At 47.8% G+C, this 16992-nt stretch overlaps 1 protein-coding gene across 2 annotated transcripts in view; it reads right to left on the bottom strand.

Moving 5' to 3' along the window:
• HPCAL1 (hippocalcin like 1) overlaps positions 1–16992 on the bottom strand; it is a 113662-nt gene that overhangs the window by 26430 nt on the left and 70240 nt on the right. For both annotated transcript variants that reach the window (XM_057558431.1, XM_057558430.1), the window contains exon 2: positions 6374–6460. The gene's annotated coding sequence lies outside the window, so the exon portion shown is untranslated. The remainder of the gene's footprint in view (positions 1–6373; positions 6461–16992) is intronic.

The following is a 16992-nucleotide window of genomic DNA, read 5'->3' on the forward strand; positions in this document are numbered from 1 at the left end:
TCCACCCACCCCCCTTTTATTTCCTTTCCCTCCTCCTCTATTTTACTATTGTGGTACTGATGTACCTTCTGGTTGTTGATACATCTATATTTTTATTTTTACATTCTTTCTAACATAACTGTTAGTTTCCTAGTCTAATTTTATTTTTTACTTTGTTATTTTTCTCTTTTTTTTTTTTGCCACCCCACGCAGCTTGAGGGATCTTGATTTGCAGGCCCGGGGTTGGGGGAAAGCTCCTGCAGTGGGAGCTCCGAGTCCACACCACTGGACTAACAGAGAACCTCAGACCCCAGGGAATATTCATTGGACTGAGCTCTCACAGAGTTCCTCATCTCAGCACCAAGACCCAGCTCTACCCAATAGCCTACAAACTCCAGTGTTGGAAGCCTCAAGTCAAACAACCAGTAAAACAGGAACACAATCCCACTCATAAAAAGAAAAAAAAATGAGACAGCAAAAAAAATATGTCACAGATGAAGGAGCAAGGTAAAAACCTACAAGACCAAATAAATGAAGAGGAAATAGGCAATCTACCTGAAAAAGAATTCGGAGTAATGATAGTAAAGATGATCCAGAATCTTGGAAATAGAATGGAAGCACAGATTGAGAAAATACAAGAAATATTTAACAAAGATCTAGAATAACTAAAGAACAAACAAACAGAGATGAACAACACAATAACTGAAATGAAAAGTACACTAGAAGGAATCAATAACAGAATAACTGAGGCAGAAGAACGAATAAGTGAGCTGGAAGACAAAATGGTGGAAATAACTGCTGAGGAGCAGAATAAAGAAAAAAGAATGAAAAGAATTGAAGACAATCTCAGAGACCTCTGGGACAACACTAAACACACCAAGATTCAAATTATAGGGGTCCCAGAGGAAGAAGAGAAAAAGAAATGGTCTGAGAAAATATTTGAAGAGATTATAGTGGAAAAATTCCCTAACATGGGAAAGGAAATAGTCACCCAAGTCCAGGAAGCACAGAGAGTTCCATACAGGATAAACCCTAGGAAAAACATACCAAGACACATATTAATCAAACTAACAAAAATTAAATTCAAAGAAAAAATATTAAAAGCAGCAAGGGAAAAACAAAAAATAACATACAAAGGAATCCCCATAAGGTTATCAGCTGATTTTTCAGTGGAAACTCTGCAGGCCAGAAGGGAGTGGCAGGATATACTTAAAGCGATGAAAGAGAAAAACCTACAACCAAGATTACTCTATCCAGCAAGGATCTCATTCAGATTCAATGGAAAAGTCAAAAACTTCTCAGACAAACAAAAGCTAAGAGAATTCACATCACCAAACCAGCTTTACAACAAATGCTAAAGAAACTTCTCTAAGTGGGAAACACAAGAGAAGAAAAAGACCCATAAAAACAAACCCAAAACAATTAAGAAAATGGTAATAGGAACATACATATTGATAATAACCTTGAATGTAAATGGATTAAATGTCCCAACCTAAAGACACAGACCAGCTGAATGGATACAAAAACAAGACCCATATATATGCTGTCTACAAGAGACCCACTTCAGACCTAGGGACACATACAGCCTGAAAGTGAAGGGATGGAAAAAGATATTCCATGCAAATGGAAATCAAAAGAAAGCTAGAGTAGCAATACTTGTATCAGATAAAATAGACTTTAAAATAGACTGTTACAAGAGATAAGGAGGGACACTACATAATGATCAAAGGATCAATCCAAGAAGAAGATATAACAATTATAAATGTTTATGCACCCAACATAGGAGCACCCCAATACATAAGGCAAATGTTAACAACCATGAAAGGAGAAATCGACACTGCACTTACACCAATGGACAGATCATCCAAACAGAAAATAAATAAGGAAACCCAAGCTTTAAATGACACAATAGACCAGATAGATCTAATTGATATTTATAGAACATTCCACCCAAAAGTGGCAGAATACACTTTCTTCTCAAGTGCACATGGAACATTCTCCAGGATAGATCACATCTTGGGTCACAAATCAAGCCTCTGAAAATTTAAGAAAATTGAAATCATATCAAGCATCTTTTCTGACCACAACGCTATGAGATTGGAAATCAATTATAGGAAAAAAACTAAAAAACACAAATACATGGAGGCTAAACAGTGTGCTACTAAATAACCAAGAGGGGCTTCCCTGGTGGCGCAGTGGTTGGGAGTCTGCCTGCTGATGCAGGGGACGCGGGTTCGGGCCCTGGTCTGGGAGGATCCCACGTGCCGCGGAGCGGCTGGGCCCGTGAGCCACAATTGCTGAGCCTGCGTGTCTGGAGCCTGTGCTCCGCAACGGGAGAGGCCACGATAGTGAGAGGCCCGCGCACCGTGATGAGGAGTGGCCCCCGCTTGCCACAACTAGAGAAAGCCCTAGCACAGAAACGAAGACCCAACATAGCAATCAATCAATCAATCAATTAATCAATAAAAAAATAAATCTTAAATAACCAAGAGATCACTGAAGAAATCAAAGAAGAAATAAAAAAAATACATAGAAACAAATGACAATGAAATCACGACGACCCGAAACCTATGGGATGAAGCAAAGGCAGTTCTAAGCGGGAAGTTTATAGCAATTCAATCTCACCTCAAGAAACAAGAAAAATCTCAAATAAACAATCTAACCCTACACTGAAAACAACTAGAGAAAGAAGAACAAAGAAAACCCAAAGTCAGTAGAAGGAAAGAAATCATAAAGATCAGAGCAGAAATAAATGAAATAGAAATGAAGAAAACAATAGCAAAGATCAATAAAACTGAAAGCTGGTTCTTTGAGGAGACAAACAAAACTGATAAACCCTTAGCCAGACTCGTCAAGAAAAAAAGGGGGAGGACGCAAATCAATAAAATTAGAAACGAAAAAGGAGAAATCACAACTGACACTGCAGGAACGCGAAGGATTATAAGAGACTACTACAAACAACTATATGCCAATAAAATGGACAACCATGAAGAAATGGACAAATTCTTGGAAAGGTACCATTTTTCAAGACTGAACCAGGAAGAATTAGAAAATATAAACAGACCTATCACAAGTAATGAAACTGAAACCGTAATTAAAAATCTTCCAACAAACCGAAGTCCAGGAACAGATGGCTTCACAGGAGAATTCTATCAAACATTTAGAGAAGAGCTAACACCGATCCTTCTCAAATGCTTCCAAAACATTACAGAGGGAGAAACACACCCAAATTCATTCTAAAAGCCACCATCACCCTGATACCAAAACCAGAAAAAGATATCACAAAAAAAGAAAATTATAGACCAATATCACTGATGAAGATAGATACAAAAATCCTCAACAAAATACTAGCAAACAGAATCCAACAGCACATTTAAAGGATCGTACACCATGATCAAGTGGGATTTGTCCCAGGGATGCAAGGATTCTTCAATATATGCAAATCAATCAATGTGATACACCACATTAACAAATTAAGGAATAAAAACCATATGATCATCTCAATAGATGCAGAAAAAGCTTTTGACAAAATTCAACACCCATTTATGATAAAAACTCTCAAGAAAGTGGGCATAGAGGGAACCTACCTCAACATAATAAAGGCCATATATGACAAACCCACAGCAAGCATCATACACAATGGTGAAAAACTGAAAGCATTTCCACTAGGATCAGGAACAAGACAAGGATATCCACTCTCACCACTCTTATTCAACATAGTTTTGGAAGTCCTAGCCACGGCAATCAGAGAAGAAAAAGAAATAAAAGGAATACAAATTGGAAAAGAAGTAAAACTGTCACTATTTGCTGATGACATGATACTATACATAGAAAATCCTAAAGATGCCACCAGAAAACTACTAGAACTAATCAATGAATTTGGTAAGGCTGCAGGATACCAAATTAATGCACAGAAATCTCTGGCATTCCTATACACCAATAACGAAAAATCAGAAAGAGAAATTAAGGAAACACTCCCATTTACCATTGCAACAAAAAGAATAAAATACCTAGGAATAAACCTGCCTGAGGAGCCGAAAGACTTGTACTCAGAAAACTATAGAACACTGATCAAAGAAATCAAAGATGACATAAACAGATGGAGAAATATACCATGTTCTTGGATTGGAAGAATCAATATTGTGAAAATGACTATACTACCCAAAGCAATCTACAGATTCAATGCAATCCCTATCAAACTACCAATGGCATTCTTCACAGAATTAGAACAAAAAATCTTACAATTCGTATGGAAACACAAAAGACCCCGAATAGCCAAAGCAATCTTGAGAGAGAAAAATGGAGCTGGAGGAATCAGGCTCCCTGACTTCAAACTATACCAACAAGCTTCAGTAAACAAGACAGTATGGTACTGGCACAAAAACAGAAATATAGATCAGTGGTACAGGATAGAATGCCCAGAGATAAACCCACGCGCATATGGTCACCTAACTTACGACAAAGGATGTAAGAACGTACAATGGAGAAAAGACAGCCTCTTCAATAAGTGGTGCTGGGAAAACTGGACAGCTACATGTAAAAGAATGAAATTAGAACACTCCCTAACACCATACACAAAAATAAACTCCAAATGGATTAAAGACTTAAATGTAAGACCAGACACTATAAAACCTTTAGAAGAAAACATAGGAAAAACATTCTTTGACGTAAACCACAGCAAGATCTTTTTTGACCCACCTCCTAGAGTAACAGAAATAAAAACAAAAATAACCAAATGGGACTTAATTAAACTTAAAAGCTTTTGCACAGCAAAGGAAACCATAAACAAGACAAAAAGACAACCCTCAGAATGGGAGAAAATATTTGCAAATGAAGCAACAGACAAAGGATTAATCTCCAAAATATACAAATAGCTCATGGAGCTCAACATCAAAAAAACAAACAATCCAGTTAAAAAATGGGCAGAAGACCTAAATAGACGTTTCACCAAGGAAGACATACAGATGGCCAAGAGGCACATGAAAAGATGCTCAACATCACTAATTATTAGAGAAATGCAAATCAGAACTATAATGAGGTATCACCTCACGCTGGTCAGAATGGCCATTATCAAAAAAGCTAGAAACGATAAATGCTGGAAAGGGTGGGGTGAAAAGGGAACCCTCCTACACTGTAGGTAGGAATGTAAATTGATACAACCACTATGGAAAACAGTATGGAGGTTCCTTAAAAAACTAAAAATAGAACTACCATATGACCCAGCAATCCCACTGCTGGGCACACTGAGAAAATCATAATTCAAAAAGAGACATGCACCACAATGTTCATTGCAGCTCTATTTACAATAGCCAGGACATGGAAGCAACCTGAGTGTCCATCGACAGATGAATGGATGAAGAAGATGTGGCACATATATACAATGGAATATTACTCAGCCATAAAAAGAAATGAAATGGAGTTATTTGTAGTGAGGTGGATGGACCTAGAGTGAAGTAAGTGAGAAAGAAAAACAAATACCATATGCTAAGGCATATGTATGGAATCTAAAAAAAAAAAAAAATGGTACTGATGAACCTAGTTGCAGGGCAGAAATAAAGAGGTAGACATAGAGAATGGACTTGAGGACACGGGGTGGGAGGGCGAAACTGGGGCGAAGTGAGAGTAGCATGGACATATACACACTACCGAATGTAAAATAGTTGTCTGGTGGGAAGCAGCAGCACAGCACAGGGAGATCGGCTCGGTGCTTTGCGATGACCCAGAGGGGTGGGATAGGGAGGAGGCAGGCTCAAGAGGGAGGGGATACAGGGACATGTGTATGCATATGGCTGATTTGCTTTGCTGTGCAACAGAAACTAACACGGTATTGTGAAGCAATTATACTCCAATAAAGATCTATTAAAAATAAATAAATTAAATAAAATAAATAGTTTAAAAAAAAAGTCTGCCCCTTATATTCCTTTTTTTTTTTTTTGGCCTTGCTGCATGGCTTACAGGATCTTAGTTCCCTGACCAGGGATCAAACCCAGGCCCTCAGCAGTGAAGGTGCTGAGTCCTGACCACTGGACTGCCAGGGAATTCCCTGCCCCTTATATTCTGATTCGCTAATTCTCCTCAATGGACGCATCCCACCACCAAAGCACCCAGGCCAAATGACTTACCCACAAAAACCCGGCCAATTTAGGACAAGAAACCTAGATTACTGTAAGACCTGGGTGGTTCTTTTTGTCTCCAGGCTCCAGTTTCCTGACCCATCTCATGGGAGTGCTGGGCAGGCTGTCCCCCCAAAGCCCGGTCTTCCCTGTTCGTTCCGTTGAGCTGGGTCAAGTCCGTGCACACCAGCACGTGGTCAGGACCCCATAGAGTGGTAGAGGCCCCTCAGCTCCCCATCCTCACCTGCCCCCAGGCCCGTCTGGTCTCCAGGAACACTTACCCAAGGCCAAGTGGAGGCGGAGAGGGAGCAGAGATCAGAACCTCGGAGGCCGGTCCCACGTCCTGGCCTGGGCTGCTAGACCATGCCCTGGAAGAGAGGACAGACCATCATGTGGGGTGGGGACACCCCGGCTCAGAGCAACTGGCTTTCTCTCCGGTCGGTTCCGTGCAATCTACGCCCATTTCCGAATTATCTTCTCGTAATACAAGGTTCTCTCCCTCCACAGCAATGATCATGCTTTATATGCACTCACTGGCGTGGTCCTGAGGACAGGAACTGAGTAGCTCACCCACCCCGGAAAGCCCAGTCCCCCACAGTGTGAGGGCCCCCGGGGCTCCCCTTGCTCCTGCAGAATGAGGGTCTGCAGCTCCCCCGAACTGACTGTGAGCTCCACAAGGGCAGGGGGGCGGCGTCTTCGTTTCTGTGCAGCTGGCTGCTGGCCCAGAGCCTGTATGCAGCAGGCGCTGCATAAGTAATCCATGTTTGACAAACGAGTGCCCCAAAATGCATCACACGGACATAACTGCAGGCAGAGTGCACTTTGTTCAGAGTTGAAATTCGACCCTGCTTCACCAATATAGAGCTTCATATGCCAGTTACATTATTTAAACTCACTGCTAGGATTCCAGACGTGGAGCAGAAAAGCCACACATCTTCCCACCAGAAATTCTCACTGGAGGTCACTTAACAGATTTTATATATATACATACACACATATATGTATCTATATGTAACATTTTTAATAGACTTTATTTTTTAGAGCAGTTTTATGGTCACGGCAAAACAGAGCAGAAAGCAGAGTTCCCACAGACCCCCTGTCCCCCAGACACAACTTTCCCCACGTTCAGCATCCCGTCCACACACCGGGGTATATGTGTTACAATCGGTGGACCTACACTGATACCTATTATCACCCCAAATCCATAGTTCACATGAGAGTTCATTCTTGGTGTTTTACATTCTGCGGGTTTGGACAAATGTATAATGTCTTGTATCCACCATTATAGTATCATACAGAGCAGTTTCACTGCCCTAAAATTCCTCTATGCTCGCCTCGTCTCATATTTTTAAAAGGTGCTTTCATGTCAATGATCTCAGCGAATTCATCTCACGACTCTGTGATCCCTGCTTTGACACTCAGGGAAATCAAGACAGGGTCAAGGGCCCTCCACAAGGTCACCCTTGTGAAAACCAGTAACAAGAGTCGGTGGTAGAATGTGCTAGAAGCATTGTGTCTGGTGGTCATTTTATCATCCCGCCCTCCTAACAGCCCTGGCAGGGAAGGTCCATTCTAACCCCCGGTTTACAGAGGAGCAAACAGACTTGGGGACACTTGCCAAGGTCACATGCGGCTAAGTGGGACGCTCAAAATGCAAATCCCTAAACCCACTTCTGCTCTTTCCAGATGCACTTGTTAGTTACAGGGGCTTATAGGAGGCATGAGAATGCAGTGGGCAGGCACCCCCTCGGGTTAGGGGGGCTTTTGCTTTCCTGGAGCTGGAGCAGGTGGGTCCCAGGGCTGCAGCCCTCCTGGGGGGACCCCGCCCTCCAGCCATACTGCACAATTAATACCTAGGGGCCTCGCCTGGCTGCAGGTCAGTCTGACATCCGGCCACAGAGGCCCGACCATTTCCAGCCTCGTGGGGGCAGCCCTGCAGGAACATCAAGCTCAGGGATCAGCTCAGGGATGGATGAAAGCGTCCCTAGTCCACATGGACACCGTCTCACCAGACACACCCCAGCTCTCACGGGGCAAGCTCTGTGCAGTGGGGAGAGCAGAGAGGTGCGCCTGTGCTGAGTAGCCCTGGGACCTCTGCCATCCTCAGTTTCCCCATCTGTGACAAAGCGGAGGGGCTGGATCCCTGGGAGGCTGGGCCAGCTCTGATACCAGGTTTCCTAGCAGGAGGGGCCATCATTCCAGAGGCTTCTGGCTCCCAGGCTGCTTGGGAACACTCCATTAACTCAAATTGCAAATTTCCTCCTGGCTCTATCGCTAAGCCACAGGGGCTCCCCCAGCCACCAGCTTTCCTGTGACAGATAAAGATTACAGTCATTGCTCGAGATGGAATCAAGGAGCAGAAGTCATTATGCAGAAATAATTATGTTGAGTTATGTCTGGTTGCTCCTGATTTCTGTCTCACAATTGTCTTACAAATGGTCCTGCCTCTTCCTCTCCGGGACAGCAAACTGCAGAGGCCTGGCTGATTCAAACAGACCTCCTGGGCCCAATTCTACTGCTCCAAACTCCTGCTGCTGGGTGGGGCATCAGCATCGTAGGGCAAGATTCTCTGTGACACCCTTTCCTTTCTCTGAGCACTTGGGAGAGAGGAGAGGTAGAAGACAAAAGCCCTGGCGAGGGGGCACACTCACTGACTCACCCACATGCCCCACTACATTGAACCCTCCTTCAAGGCCCTCTTCACCCATCACTTTCTCCTGGGCCCCTGCCTGACCTCTCAGCCCTTTGTTCACGTTAGGCCTAAGGCACCTCCCTCTCTTACGTCTGGGGTCTCTGAGGAGTGACTCAGGCAGTGACCAGGATTGACTCATTCTTATACTCCCAGCTCCTAGCACAGAGCAAGGCCTCGGGAGAACGGAGAGGGCTGTGTGGCTGGACTGCTTGGGCTCAAATCCTAGCTCTCCTATTCCCTAGCTGTGTGACCCTGACACATGATTTAACTTCTCTCTGCCTCAGTTTTCCAGGATGTAAAATGGAGATGATAATAATCCTACCTAGTTCATCAAGCTCTTATAAAGATTAAATGAGCTAATATATACACACACAAAATACTTGCTCATAGGAAGAACACACTAAATGTCAACAATGACTAAAACAGCAGAGAGAGGTCTTGAAAACATTCTTGTAAGAATCTAAGCCAACTAGAAAGACACAAACTATCGAAACTGACTCAAGAAGAAATATGTCTGAAATACCTATAACAAGGCAAGAGATTGAATTAATAATAAAAAAATCACTCACAAAGAAAAGCCCAGATGGTTTCACTGCTGAGTTCTGTTAACACTTAAAGAATTAATAACAATTCTTCACAAACTCTTCCAAAAAATAGAAGAGGAGGGAACACTTCCCAACTGGTTCTATGAGGCTAGCACTACCCTGATACCAAAACCAGACAAAGTCTTCACAAGTGAAGAAAGCTACAGACCAATGTCCTAATGGGCATGGATGAAAAGAAAAACAAACCAACCCTCAACAAAATACTAGCAGACCAAATCCAGCAACATAAAGAATAAAAAGAATTATACATCACACCAAGTGGGATTTATCTCAGGAATGCAAGGTTGGCTTACCATCTGAAAATCAATTAATGTAGTATATCATACAATAAAATAAAAAGCAAAAATCACATGCTCGTCTCAATTGATGCAGAAAAAGCATTTGACAAATCCAACATCCCTTCGTGATAAAAACACTCAAACTAGGCATAGAAGGAAACTTCTTCAGTCTGACAAAGGGTATTTGTGAAAAACTCACAGCCAACATCATACTTAATGGTGAAAAGACCAGATGCTTTTTCCCTAAGATCAGGAATGAGACAAGGATGCCCACTCTTGCCACTTCTATTCAACATTATACTAGAGGTTCTAACCAGGACAACTAGGCAAGAAAAAGAATACAAGCCATTTGAATTGGAAAGAAGAAGTAAAATTATTTCTATCTGCATATGACATGATCTTACATATACAAAATCCTAAGGAATCCACCAAAAAAAAACCCACCTTAATAGAATTAATAACATAAGTTAAGCAAGGTTGCTGGATACAAGATCAACATACAAAAATTAATTGTATTTGTGTACACTTGCAATGAAAAATCCGAACACGAAATTAAGAAAACAATTCCATTAGCAATAGCATCGTATATAGTTGTAAATGTACTAAAAACCATTGCGCTGTATACTTTCTAAGGGTGAATTGTATGGAACGTGGATTATATCTCAATAAAGCTGTTTTTTAAAAAAACAGAATCCAGGCCAGTGCTCTTGTACTTCTCTACCTCAGAGGACAGAACGGCAAAGGGCAGGCTCACAGGAGCAGGGAGACAAACCACAGGGCTTCCCAGTGCTACAGCCCGGGGACCCATTGGGGCTCAGAGCTCGTCACTGCGGCCGACCTTGAGAACCTGGCAGACTCAAATCCAGGCTGAGGTGCAAAACTGCCTTGAAACAGCCCCCTCTCCCCACAGCATGCACTCCAGAAACATGCTGAGTGCCTGCAATGTGTATTAGGTGCAGGGACACTGGCCCAACTTTTGAGGAGCCCACAGCCCAGTGGGGTACCCGCAGGCCTGTGCCAGATGTCAGGGGTGGGCAGCCAAACACAAGCTCTAAGGATGGCTCTGCATTCAAGGAGGTGATCTGGTCCACTGGCGGGGCAGGGAGGGAGGAGTCCCTCAGGATACACCCTCGGTCCAGGCTGAAAGAGCTCAGTTCCTGAAACCACACAGGCTGCCCCGCAGGGCACTCACTATGAATCACCACCTAAGAAGCAACAGTTCTAGGGCCATTTCTGGGGCCAGTTCCTCGTCTAGTTGCCCAGGCCTGGAGGGCTCAGTGCCCACCGTCCTTGCTGGCCAGTCCTCGGGAAAGGCAGCTACACAAGCTTCTTCCTGCCAGGGCTCGACGCCTCCTCTCGCCCAGACACAGGCCTCCTGGGCTGCCTCTGATCTGCCCGCTCACACCAGGGTGGATGTGTGCTCAAGAGATGACAAATTATTTTAATATATCCTGAAGTCCAACTTAATTCAGCAGCAGAGTCCCGGTGGGAGAAAAATGTAGTGGGTCTGGAGTCAAAGATGGATGGATTTTGGATTATGACTATTTCTGAGGTGACTGTGGTTTTAGGATGACTAATCCCTCCACGGTCCCCAGGTAACCAGGGCAGTGGCTCGCAGAATACTTTCACACAGACGTTTGGCACAAGACAGAGGCATTTCCTTCTACTGCTCAATTCAAGAACTGAGTTAGAGGGGCTGCATGTCCTGCAGATGTCCCCGGGGGCGGGAAAGACCACAGAACATACCATGGAAGCCAAGACGTGCTGGTGAGACCACACAGGATGCAAGCTTCACAAAGCGGGCAGGACTGGAAAGGACATCAACGCGATAGTGAGCTAAACCCTGAGCCCTGCGTGGCCATGACCAGTACCCAGCACTAGCCCTCTGGTCACCTGGGGCCCTGACGGCTGGCCAGCTGCATTCCCAACTTCCAGTGGGCACTCACAACGTCTTATTGTAGCTCCTGTGTCCACTCCCACTGCTTGGGTATTTGAGCTCCCGTCACAAAACAAAAGGAACCTACGATCTCCAACCATTTTGAAAAACTGTCATATTTACTAAAGATGACTACACACACTCCATGAACCAGAAATTCAACTTGTTGATGTATTCCCGACAGAAAGTTGGACCTATGTCCACCGCGAAGGCTCACAGCTGCACGACTTGTAAAAGTCCCTGGTGGAAACTGTCCCTGTGTCTATCCGCCATCAATGAATAAGAAACCGTAATGCGTTGGTACAGCGGAGGACCACAGAGCAATCCAAACGAAGCCCAGTGACACATGACACATAGATGGAGCTCTAAGCGTGACGCTGAGTGAGGCGGGAGGACACGGAAGAGTACGTGCTGCGTGAGTCCATTTACAAAGTGGACGCATGGCGATTAGCATCAAGACAGCGGCTGTCCTTGGAGGGGGGCGATGACCAAAAATGGTCATGAGGGGGCTTCTGGGTGCTGGTGACACAGATTTGTTCATTTTGTGAAAACTGACCAAGCTGTCCACTTCATGCACGCAAGTTAAGTTTCAGTAAAATGTTAAAGAAAGGAAGCGAGGCACCCGCTGTCATTCCTGCATCCATCCCAGCCCACCCGGCAGATCTGGGGGCTTCCCGGGAGCCCCACCCAGGCTGAGGACTGGTGCTAACTGTTCTCATAGCCCATGGAGATCTCCCAAGACAGGTCCACTTATGAAATGGTGGGAAGAGAGAGCTCTGAAGTCGGGCAGGCTGGGTTCAGGCCCTGACCTCCTCCAGGGGCCCCAGTTTCCCCACATCTGTCCAGGGAGGCTGCTAGAGATATGAGTTTTCACAAAGTGAGACCCCTGTGGACCCAGCGTCCAGCCTGCACTTCCTGAAATGTCAGCCACCCATTTATTGGACAGAAATTTACTGACGAACTACTGTATGTGCCAGGCATCAGGGATACTGAGTACTGACCAGCACCCCACTTCTCAAAGGGCTGGCTTTCCAGTAACAAGACACCAAAAGAGAAAGTAAGCGCAGATCACAAACTGCTAGGAAAAAAATAAAATGAAGTGATTTGACAAAGATTACCAGGGGGCTAGGGGTCAGGGCGATACTCTAGCTTGGATGCTCAGGGAACTCCTGAGTCAGGGACACACATGAGGAGGAAGGGACAGACTTAGGAAGGCAGCTCTGAGCGAGTGAACAGCAAGTGCAAAGGCCCTGAGGTAGGAGTGTGCTTGGCATTGTCAAGGAGCAGCAAGAAGGTGAGTATGGCCAAAGCATGGCAAACAAGGCCAGGGGAGCGGGGTAAGAGATGGGGTCAGCAGTAAGCAGGGGCTCAGAGGACGGGGCAGGGAGTTCACATTTTTATTTTAAGCACAATTGTTGTAGAAGAGCTCTGAAAAACCAGAGAGTGCTACAAAACTACCAGGCACTGGGGAATGGGATTATAAGATTCCCTGGAACTGAGGGCAGCAAGAAGTGGGACCTGGGCTTCCCTGGTGGCGCAGTGGTTGAGAATCTGCCTGCCAATGCAGGGGACACGGGTTCGAGCCCTGGTCTGGGAGGATCCCACATGCCGCGGAGCAACTAGGCCCGTGCGCCACAACTACTGAGCCTGCGCGTCTGGAGCCTGTGCTCCGCAACAAGAGAGGCCGCGATAGTGAGAGGCCCGCGCACTGCAATGAAGAGTGGCCCCCGCTTGCCGCAACTAGAGAAAGCCCTCGCACAGAAACGAAGACCCAACACAGCCAAAAGTAAATAAATAAATATTTTTAAAAAAAATCAACACTTCCTTTAAAAAAAAAAAAAAGAAGTGGGACCTCCTTGCAACCCTCCAGGCCTCCCCCAGTGGTGGGGGGTTGGGGGTAGGGGCAGGTACTTCTAAAGGTGCTGCATTTCCTTGAGACGTAAAATTCAAGTCTGTTCACTCTTGATCCTCCGTGGGCAGGAAAGAGCATAAAATGGCTCATCGCCCACTAATGAATTCCTAGAGCCTCCGGAGGCCCAGCCACCGCTCCCACTCCCCCGACAGGCTCCTGATGCCAAAGAGCCCAGGACCAGGGGCCGTAAAACCCCGGCCTGGCGTTCTTCTCCGGCGGCGTCTGAGGCACCTCCTGTTCCCGACTGAGGAGGAAAAAGCCAACCTTTGCCAACAGAGAACAATGAGGCAGCCCCAGGGGAAACACCGGCAGGCCCGGGGAAGGGGGAGCAAGAAGTCCAAACCCCAGCCGGCAATTTCTATCTGGGGCACATTCTGCCCACAGACACGCCCACCGTCAGCTGTCAGTCTCGGCCAGAGAACGAGCCTCACGCTTTTGCAGTTGAGGGGACCCTAGACAGCCCAGGCTGGTGCTGGGAAGTGGCCAGGCCTCCCCCACCCCCCGTGAGGCCACCTCACCTGCCGTGTGCATGGACCTCCACCATGACTTCACTTGGGAGGAAAAGGTTCAGCTGAAAAGAATAATAACAAAGAAAAACCACCCCCGTTGTCCCACCCTTTCTCTCACTTTGCAGTTGAGCAAACAAACAGCCCCGAGAGAAGGGTCTCACCCAGGATCACAGAGCCAGGTCCGAGCCCGACACACTCCTGGAGGGATGCAGGCGCTTTCAATCTGCTGGGCAGAGATGCGAAGATTCAGGCCCCTTCCAGGTGCTCAGAATGCATGTCACCTGTCCCCCGCTGGTCACTTGTCCCATGAGCTGGGCCACAGGCCTCTCTCTTAAATGTTCTGAGAATCTTATGAGTAACGATGTTGGAGAAGAGAGGGGAAGGGTTTCGAACGAGCTGTCAACAGTGCTCTTTTCCTTGAAAGCCCATGGGCAGGAGAGGACAGGAATTATGCACCCCATGAACGGCAGCAAGGGCCACACCCGTGACCCCAGCTGACTTCACGACAGCGGGGGGACACACTGGATTCAGTCTCACCCCCACTTCATGGATGAGGACATTGAGGTCTGGAAGTTCAGGGTCTCTCCTGGAGCCACAGGGCCACAGAAAGCAAGAGACTGTGGGCTTCTGACTCCAACTCAGGTCATTCAGGGGAGGTGTCACCACTCCCAAAGGGGCTACTTGATGCCCAACCAGTTCTTCCCCCTCAGAACAGTCGTCCCTTCGAGGAAGGAGGCTCTCTGCCGGCCCAGGATGCTCCCGCTCTGGTCCCAGGCTTGAGGTGGGAGCTGGCTCTGGCCAGTCCACCTGCTTCTCTGCCCTGTGTTCCTCCATCCACTGACCCGACGGCCCATGAGGCGGCCGACCGTCCAGACACAGATGGCACACAGACCCAGAGCCCTGCCCTCTTGGGGCTTAAGTTCTGGTTACATATGGTTCATGCCACACGTTGTCAGTCCTGAGGGGGGAGGGGGAGGGGGTTTGTAACTCTAAACAGGAGCCAAGGAAGGGGTCACCAGGTGACAGTGGCCATGCCTTGTGGACAGGCGCCCCTTGGCCTCTGTTCTCTGGTTGCAGGCCCGGGTGGGGTCCCTCACCGCGGACGTCTTGAACAAGTAACCACGGGGAGAGGGAGCACGGGGGCGCCCTTACTGCACCTGCCACCCCAAAGTCCCCTCCCTTCACAACCAGTGCGGCCACAGCTGGGCAGCAAAGGACAGGAAGGCTGCTCCTCGACAAGGTGTCCCTGGGCCCACCCTGGATGCCCCGGACAGCAGGTACCAGAGCGTCAGGAATGGGGGTGGGTACCAAGCACCCCCTTCACATGGAAACGGCCCAAAGCGCATCAGATTTGGACTCTGACATGTCACCATGTGGCTCTGGGCAAGTCACCTGTCCTTCGTGACTGCTTCCACCCCATGAGCTCCCGGAGGAGACTGCGAGGACCAGAGGAGGCGACACATTCACATGGAAGCCCTTGAAGCTCCCAGCATTTAAGGCTCTACCTCAGGACCACTGGGCACACTCACACACCGCCCCAGTCTCAGGATCATCACCCACCTGTAGATGGGGAAATGGAGGCTCAGAGACATTAAGCCACTTTCCCAAGGTCACACAGCCGGACAGTGCTATGCCAGCTGAGCCTGCCGGGCCCTGCAGGCCGCATGACCTGCACAGTGGAGGCTGCCAGAGACTAAACCTTGCCTTCGAGGAGCGACAGATAAAGGAGCGAGGAAAGCGGCACTAATTAAGCATTTGAGTGTAATTAAGCAAGATGTGCAAGGCAGTGCAGAGGGTAGTGAGGTGGGGTCTGTGCAGAGGCAGGAGGGCAGGCAGAGGGGCTCCCGGCCAGGCCGCCCACAGAGCCATCTCCCCGGGCCAGGCTCCAGGTGCCTGCCCCGCGCCCTGACTGAAGCCCTGGTGGTCCCCCAGGCCCCAGCACTTAGCGTTTGAGGACTTTGACAATCAAGCCCCAGTCCAGGTACCCCTGGGCCCTCAGGTTGAGGACGTGGAAAATTCCGAGACTCCTTCCCACACAGCCTCCCCCCATCCCCAGGGCGCTGGGAGGCTGTGAGGCCTGCCTGGAACCCGCCTGCTGGGGCTCCTGGCCCTTGAGGCTGAGCGCTGGGAGGGCTGGGTCTCGTTCCTACATCTGCCCTGCACGGCGCCTGGAGGGCGGCGGAGCGGACCCTCAGTCAGCGTTTAGCGAATGAATCAGCGACCAGGCCGCTTCGAGGAAGAGGAGATGCGAGATGAGGCTGCAGAGAACGACACAGCCAGACCATGGAGGGCTTTGAACACTGGGGTCCAGGTCGCTTTGGGCAATAGGGAGCCATGGTGGGCTCTTGAGCAAGGGACTAGGAGGAAGATCCGCGTGGCAGCCTGGGCAGGAAGGAAGGACAGCAGTGCCGAGGCTGGTGTCACGGAGGCCATCGGAGGAGTGGGGGTGAGCAACACGGGCGCTGACACTCGTGAATATCGGGGAGTTTTAAGGGTGACTGCGATCACGTGTGGCTTTCAGCTGGTCACACACAGAAATGGGAAACGGCCCCGCCCCCCCAAGACAGAACTCGAGTGCATTGTTGGCATTAATGTCCTAGTCGCTGGTCCACCCTGAAACCCCCAGGCCAGCTGGTGCTCCGGGCTGTGCTTCCCAAAGCAGGTAACCGGGAGGAAAAGCATAACTTCCCCACAAAGAAAGGAAGGCGCCGAGAGAGCATCTGGGCTCCCATGAAACGCGGCCTGCAAAGCAGCCCGCTAACGGGCAGCCAGGGCCGTGGAGCATTAAGGCAAGTCCTCCTGCGAAGCCACTTATTCAGCACAGAGCTCGCGCAGCCGATGTGCCGGACCCGTGATGAAGGGATAAGTCATCTGAAAACACAAATAAATTATTCATTCCCCGCCAACGAGCAGCCTCTGGGTTCCTGCGGCAGCCGAAAGGCTCTGCGAATCCTATTAGCGACAGCGC

This window comes from Balaenoptera acutorostrata, chromosome 12 (genome assembly GCF_949987535.1).
Source record: "Balaenoptera acutorostrata chromosome 12, mBalAcu1.1, whole genome shotgun sequence".
NCBI lineage: Eukaryota > Metazoa > Chordata > Mammalia > Artiodactyla > Balaenopteridae > Balaenoptera > Balaenoptera acutorostrata.